The sequence below is a fragment of the Notechis scutatus genome, chromosome 4, assembly GCF_049901735.1.
Source record: "Notechis scutatus isolate UNSWTSFEM ecotype Mainland chromosome 4, rNotScu1.2, whole genome shotgun sequence".
Classification (NCBI taxonomy): domain Eukaryota; kingdom Metazoa; phylum Chordata; class Lepidosauria; order Squamata; family Elapidae; genus Notechis; species Notechis scutatus.
The window spans coordinates 61,671,084-61,678,980 of record NC_142012.1 but is presented as its reverse complement, the minus strand read 5'-3'; the positions used below and the strand labels follow the sequence as shown (position 1 = coordinate 61,678,980).

The 7,897-nt window shown below is 43.1% G+C and overlaps 1 protein-coding gene across 4 annotated transcripts in view; it reads left to right on the top strand.

The window, feature by feature from the left end:
* The first annotated feature begins 295 nt into the window (after nucleotides 1-295).
* CLOCK (clock circadian regulator) overlaps nucleotides 296-7,897 on the top strand; it is a 49,379-nt gene continuing 41,777 nt past the window's right edge. For 2 of the 4 annotated variants that reach the window (XR_015749287.1, XM_026676560.2), the window contains exon 1: nucleotides 534-697. The gene's annotated coding sequence lies outside the window, so the exon portion shown is untranslated. Of the gene's footprint in view, nucleotides 496-525; nucleotides 698-7,897 lie in introns of those variants that run through there. The other 2 variants (XM_026676562.2, XM_087963584.1) reach the window with 2 other exon arrangements.

The following is a 7,897-nucleotide window of genomic DNA, read 5'->3' as shown; positions in this document are numbered from 1 at the left end:
CCGCGCGCGCTCAATCATGCGCACGCGCACTGAGGTCTTCCCGCCGCGGCCTTTTTATTTATTTCTCCTCAGTTCCTCGCTAGCCTCCTGGTTCCAACGAGGTAATCTGAGGTCAGGCGGGCTCGGCTAGGACGCCTGCGCAGTAGGGCCCGCTCGGCTAACATTTCGGCAGCGCACGCGCACGCCACCCTTGTCCTTACTCGGCTTTTGACGAGCGGGAATCACCCTGTGGCAGCCTGGGCTGGAGTATGTGCCCATGGCGCATGCTTAGTAGCCTCCAAGGGAAACATTCGACGGTGGGGGGGGGAGGGAGGGAGGGAGAAGAGACGGAGTTGGTGGGGTGGGCGCCCGAACGGAATCCGCGCGAGCTCCCGTTGCGGGTTGCCAGAAGCGCACGCGCACAAGGGAGAGGGAAGGGGAAAAAAAAAGAAAAGAAAAACACCAAACACCTTGCTTTTTCCCCAGGCTTGGCGGCGGCAAGCTACTGTTTTGCCGGTAAGTGCCAGGGTGTGGCGCATGCGCGGTAAGTTGGAAGGTTGCCGCCGAGGCCTTGGGAGATTGCTGCCGTCGCTGCTGCTGCTGCTGCTACTTCTGAGGTAAAACGAGGGCAAGTCGCCTCGTGGATGGATGGCGGGAGGCTGGACGCTGCAGCCCCGCGGCCCGAGGGACGGAGGGCAGAGTGAGGAGACCCCGCGCGGTCGGTCAGGGGACGGTGGAGGGGGAGCCGGGTGTGTGTGCGTGTGTGGGGGGGAAACAGCTGCCAACGACGACCCCCCTTCTAGAGACAGAGCAGCGTCCTCGGCGAGCGGGCTGAGGTAAACTTGTGACAGGCGGGCTTGGCGCAGGGCTATGATCTCAGGCGGCGGCCCCCCTCCCCCTCTTTCCCGAAGGCCTCAGATGACCCGCGGTGGACGGACGCTCCGGGCCCTCTGGAGGGAGCCCTTCCCTCTACCCAGCCCGGCCACTCCAGTCCTGGCCGCTTGGGCTCCCTTTATAGCGAGGCGGGGGACGGGCGAGCGCCGCGGTTTCATAACGGAGAGCCAAAGCCGGCGGGCAGCCTTCCTTTGCCCCTGGGCTGGACTGGGACGGCGAAGGTGCCCGCTTGTTGCCGCCGCCGCCGCCGCGCTTCCCAGGCTGGGCTAAGGGGGATCCCGCCCGCTTCGCTTTCTCTTCGCCCGGCCGCCTTGTGGGCGCGGCGGGGTTGCCCTCAAACGCCCTCAGAGCCCGGGCCGCCCCGTTTCGTTCTTCCACGGCGTCCCAGGGAGGCAGGCGGGGAAGGGGTTTTCCTCGTCTTCCCGTCTTGTGGAAGGGGGGGGCTGAGAAGAACCCTCAAGCAGCAAATCCCTACAGGGATTAGATGAGGGAATAGAAGGGGAATTTACCCAATTTGCGGATGATACTAAGCTGGCAGGAATAGCTAACACCCAAGAAGATCGGCTCAAGATCCAGGTGGATCTTGACAGGCTAGAACACTGGGACCTATCCCATAAAATGAAATTCAATATAGAGAAAAGTGAAGTCCTACACTTAGGCAAGGAAAACCAAAAGGACACCTATAGACTGGGTGAAAGCAGGCTCAATAGCAGTAACTGTTGAGAGGGATCTTGGAGTCTTAGTGGACAACCAGCTAAACAGGAGCCAGCAGTGTGCAGCAGCCAAAAAAGCTAACAATTCTAAGTTGCATTAACAGAGAGATATAATCAGGATCAAGTGAGATACTAATACTGTTCTATAAAGCCTTAGTAAGACCACACCTAAGAGTACAGCATGCAGTTTTGCTCACCACATTATAAAAAAGATGTTGAGGCTCTAGAAAAAGTGCAGAGAAGAGCAACCAGGATGATTAGGGGACTGGAGACTAAAACATACAACGAATGGTTGGCAGAACTGGGCTTGGCTGGTCTAGGGAAGAAAAGGACCAGGGGAGACCGGATAGTGGTCTTCCAATATTTGAGGGGCTGCCACAGAGAGGAAGGGGTCAAGCCAGGGCTGGGATTCTACCGGTTCCCACCTATTCGCTAGAACCGGTTGTTAACATTCTGAGCAGTTCGGAGAACCGGTTGTTAGAAGAAATTACTGGCCTAATCCTGTAAGGAAGGCAGGAAGGAAACATTCTGGTGTTGCTTACAAACTCTGCCTCTCTGTTAACCCTTATTACGTTCTTGGCAGGACTAGACTTCCTGTCTCAGGAACTTCTCTGGAGTTATTTTTCCCTCCTTTGCTGGTACTTTGCTTGTGTGGAGTGACCATTCAAAGTTCCAATGGCACTGAAAAAAGTGACTTATGACCGTTTTTCACACTTATGACTGTTGCAGCATCCCCACAGTCATGAGAGGCCTGGTGAGGAGATGTGTGCCTCAATGTGAGTGATGTTGAGTTGACCACGGCCAGCCAGTCACATGACCACCAACTAAGTCATTCCCACAGAGCCGGTTGTTAAAAAATTTGAATCCCACCCCTGGGTCAAGCTATTTTCTAAAGCACCTGAAGGCCAGACAAGGAATAATGGATGGAAAATGAACAAAGAGAGATTTAACCTGGAAATAAGGAGAAACTGTCTGACAGTGAGAACAATCAACCCATGGAACAGAAGTTGCCCTCAGAAGTTGTGAGAGCGCCATCACTGGAGACTTTCGAGAAGAAATTGGACTGCCATTTGTCAGAAATGATGTAGGGTCTCCTGCTAGGGCAGGGGGTTGGACTAGATAACTTACAAGGTCCTTTCCAACTCTGTTAATTTGTTATTTGTTATCAGTGCCTTACAGGTAGTCCTCAACTTACAGCAATTTCTTTAGTGACCATCCAAAGTTACAACAGTGCTGGGAAAAAAAAGAAGTGACTTGGGACCTTTGTTCAGGCTTACGACCGTTCATAGCATCCCTGTGGTTTACATTCGGGGATGCTTGGCAACTCGACTCACATTTATGACAGTTGCAGTGATTCCCCCCCCCCTTTTTTTTGCGACCTTCTGATAAGGGAAACCAAGTTCACTTAACTGTCTTACTAATTTAACAGCTTGGAGCGATTCGTTTAACAAACGTGGCGAGTAAAGTCGTAAAGTGGGGCAAAACCCCCTTGACAAATTTCTCCCTGAACAACAGAAATTTGGGGGTCAGTTGTGTTCGTAAGTCCAGGGCTAACTCTACTTTGAAATTTTTGTTTTAATTTCTAACACAGGAAATATGGATGGGTATATAACCCACTTAAGCCAAAACTCTTGCGGAGGCCTGGATCATTTTAATACAGGTAGTCCTCGACTTAATGGCCACAATTGAACCCAACATTTATGCTGTTAAGCGAGAAATTTGTTAAGTGACTTTTTGCCCCACTTTACGACCTTTCTTGCCACATTTGTTAAGTGAATCACTGCAGTTTATTGAATGACTAACAGGGTTGTTACGTGAATCTGGTTTCCCCTTTGACTTTGCTTGTCAGAAGGTTGCAAAAAGGGATCACGTGACCCTGGGACACTGCAACCGCCATAAATGTTGTCAAGCATCTGAACGCAAATCACGTGACCATGAAAAATGGTCATAAGTCCCTTTTTTCAGTGCTGTTGTAACTTCAAACAGTCACTAAGCAAACTGTTGTAAATTGAGGACTACCTGTGCAGTAAAATGGTACCGAGACCAAAATTGTTGAGGCCCAATGATCTAGGACATTGGATCACCCACTGTTTATTGATTTATTGCCCATAGCTAGGACCCCTGCCTGCCTCCCTCTTCTGCAAGGCTTGATATGGGTACTGCCAGCAATAAGTCCTCACTTCTTGGTGCAATTGCATTCTTTTAGTAATTGGGCCCTCCTCTATAATAATTCCTGCTCCTCCTTCCTCTAATTTTGTTGTGCTTTTATGTGTCTACATTTTCCTACAGTGGAAATCTGGTGCAGAATAACTTGACTCCTTTCATATGGATAGGAAGCTGGGCACATCTTAAGTAAATGCTATGGAATTCAGCTATGTATTGTTACCCTTTACAATATATGGGTTAACAGAGAACCAGCTATCACATAGTGCTGTTTCTTTTGCTTAAAAGTCAGGGGTCTCCAACCGGCAAAGCTGAGGAACTCTGGTTGAGGAACTCTGGGAGTTGAAGTCCACAAGTCTTAAAGTTGCCAAGGTTGGAGACCCCTGCTCTAAAATGCTCCAGTTAAGTGATAACCTATTTGTATGGGTAGTCCTCAACTTATGACCACAATTGAGCCCCAAATTTCCATTGTTAAATGAAACATTTCTTAAGTGTTAAGTTTTGCACCATTGTACAACTTTTCTTGCCACATTTAAGTGAATTGCTGCAGTTGATAAATTAATAAGATGGTTGTTAAGTGAATCTGGTTTCCACATTAACTTTGCTTGTCAGGCGGTCCCAAAAGATGAACATGTCACCATGGGACACAACGGTCATAAATATGAACCCATTGCCAAATAACTGAATTTTGATCACATGATTATGGGGATGCTGCAATGGTCATAACTGTAAAAACGGTCATAAGTCACATTTTTCAGTGCTGTTGTAACTTTGAAAGGTCACTAAACAAACTTGTAGGTCAAGGACTGTATTTCGGTGTGCAGTTTTGTCTGAACTGAATCTTCATTTGCAATTTTGTGTATGCTTCCAAAAATTCTTAAGATGAGCGTAGCTTGAAGATTAATAAAGTATAACTTGTATGGTTTATATGGTGACTTTGGGTCAGTCGCTCTGTGTAGCCCATTTCACGGGGTTGTTGTGGTGAAAATAGGAGGAAGGTGTATATATTCACCATTTTGAGTTATTTTTAAAAATAATAACGGTGGGATGCAAATAAAATAAAAAATACATGAATAGTTTTGCTGTTCTGTACACTGCAGAGCCAAGGCTTTTTCCCATGTATGTTCCAGTGGTCCCCCATCCAGGTATAACAAGATTCATAAAAGGCTAATTTCAAAGCTTCAAGGGCATGATAACAAATTACTGGACAGTTGACACCAATGTCAGTATATATTAAAATGTTTTTATATCTCAGAAAGAAAACAGTTTAATTAGTGATAATGAATCCAGGTGCTTAGTATACGGTTATTATAGGACATAATACAAGTAGTCTTTGACTTACAACAGTTTGTTTAGTGATCATTTAAAGTTACAACAGCACTAAAAAATGACCATTTTTCTCATGACTTTTGCAGCATCCGCATGGTCACATGATTTACATTTGGGTGCTTGACAACTGACTCGATGGTTGCAGTGTCCTAGGGTCATTTGATCACCTTTTGCAAGCTTCTAACAAGCAAAGTCAATGGGGAAACCAGGTTTACTTAACTGTGTTACTAATTTAATAATTGCAGTGATTCACTTAACAAATGTGGCAAGAAAAATCATAAAACGGGGCAAAACTCACTTAACAAATTTAGCAAAATAAATTTTGGGCTCAATTGTGGTCGTACATTGAGGACTACCTTTAGTCAGGATTAAAAGCAATGTTCTAGCAGTGCAAATAAGAACAAAAACAGAAATACTCTATTTCTCTCAGCTTCCTTAAATCTGACCCCATTATTTCTCTTTTGTATACTCTGTTTTGCTGTAAAACTTGGTGAAATTGCAAGCTTGGTCATATTACAAATCTTCATATTGTTTTGAACGAACAATATTGTTTAAAGATGATTAAAAGTTGGGTGACCTGCTTTTCCTGCATCAACAGCCATGCTTACTATTTGCCATATTGGAGACCACATTTCGAATAATTATAAGACCAGGATAAAAAGTAAAATTGACTATTATAAAGTAGAAGATGGTAGGAACTTTTAGAAACTTATTTACTGCGGCTATTTTATTTATTGTGAGTATGTTTGCTTAAAGGGGAGAGGGGAAGAGGAAAAAAATTGAATGTACTATAATATGTTCAAAGTTCCTGGAGAGTTGAGAATTTATATCAAGATTTTTATTGAATAATGTTGCTACTGTGCATCATTATAGCTACTTAATGTTTCTATTAAAAATTTGAAAAATATTTTTATATCTGTTTAGTGATATAATATGAATTATTAAAAACAATATAACTGCATTATTTCCTGCTATCTTATGTTTAGCATAGTTCCTAAACTATTGTACTTAACACTGTAAATTTTAAAGCATATTTTTGTTGAAGACTGGGCAGCAGAATGCTGTGGCTGCTCAATGTCATTCTCAAGTATAATAATGTATGAATATAATAGTAAACATGAATGAATATAATTCAGGGATTATAAAAAGATAAGCATTAGGCTAGGTCAGAACAATGGTTCCATTAGATGATTATATATTGTACATGGCCAAAAACAAAACACACCATTGGAGCATAAGGACAATATTCTTTAGTGTTCGTCTCCAGCATCTTGTGCATGGAGATTATATGAAGTTCTTGAATATCAGTACTGATTTATTAGTTTTCCCATGTATTAATCTGCAACAATTTAAATAGCAGTCCTATGGTCATTTATCAAGGAAAACTATTACTAAATCCAGTGTGACTTATCTCTAGAAATATTCAGCTTGGTCATTTCGGACTTTATACTTATCATATATTATTAAAATGTGTTAATTCTGCCATTTGCTACTTCAAATTTGGTTGAATTATACTATTATACAGTATTTTGAACATATGTACAGATTTACTTCATATTTTATTCCCACTCATAATTTATACATCCTATCAAGTTCTGTGGTTTCCTTTATAAAAATAAATAAATAAAATAAAAGCAAAACAAACAGACTTGATTTGTTCTCACAAGTTTAGTTTTACCATTTTTAAATTAAACCCTGTGGAATTGTTTTTAATGTTCTAATTAAATAATCATTTAGTGCAATATTGGAAATTTTTTTGTACCAAGGCATCTTGGCTTTGTCTGCAAAATGGCCAACATACATTTTAGGAAGTTATATATTATTTATTCTGAGATCATCATAAATACAGCATTATGAAGCGATAACTTGCATGTAGGAGACTGGGACAAAGCATTCATTTTCCAACATTGAACTATTAGTCTTTATTTGTACTGTGTGATGATTTATGTATGGCTCCCTTTGACTGTAGTTTCTCCCCTATAGTTTCTGTATCCCTATCAGGGGTGTCACTCAATTTCACTGAAGGCCGCATTGGGGTTGTGTTTGACCTCGGGGGGGGGTGGGCTGGGGGGAGTGGCCGTGGTAGATATGGCCAGCTTGATGTCACTTGTATTGGAAGTTTCTGTTTCTATGGCCCGAGCAAAAACAGGCTCTCAAACTCCATTTTCGGCTGGGGACAGCCTCCTGCAACCCTCTGCCAGCAAAAATAGAGCTCTATTTTCACTGGCAGAGGCACCCCGGGCCAGTCCTAGGCTGTTTCCAGAGTGGTCCCACGGGCCAGATCTAAGCACCCCGTGGGCCAGATTTGGCCCATAGGCCTTGAGTTTGACACCCTGCTCTATGTTGAATAAGAGATATGAGTTTCTCTGTATAGAAAGTCAGCCTGCTCCTTAGTGCATCCCTTTATGGCAGGGGTTCCCAACCTGGGGTGCGAGACGATATTCCAGGGGGTGTGAGAAAAGTCCAGGTAATTTTTATTTATTTTTATTTATTTATTTATTATGCAATGGATTAACTTTGTTTTCATTTTAGAGTTAAGTATCGTTATTTAGTGGCCGTCACATACATAGCTGAAAAGATTCAATCCTACCATATATTTAACGCGTTCAGAAGTGCCTAAAGTCTAAATTTCAGGGGGTGTGAGGTTCGAGTGAAATTTCTTTTCTTTTTTTTTTTTTAAACAAGTTTTATTGATTTTCAAAACACACAAGTCATCATTATCCATTACATGTTTAAACCTTTTTCCATTATAAATTTAACAAGTCAGATAAACTATAATTCTGTTTTAAACCATTTCCATATAAACATACAAAAACCTC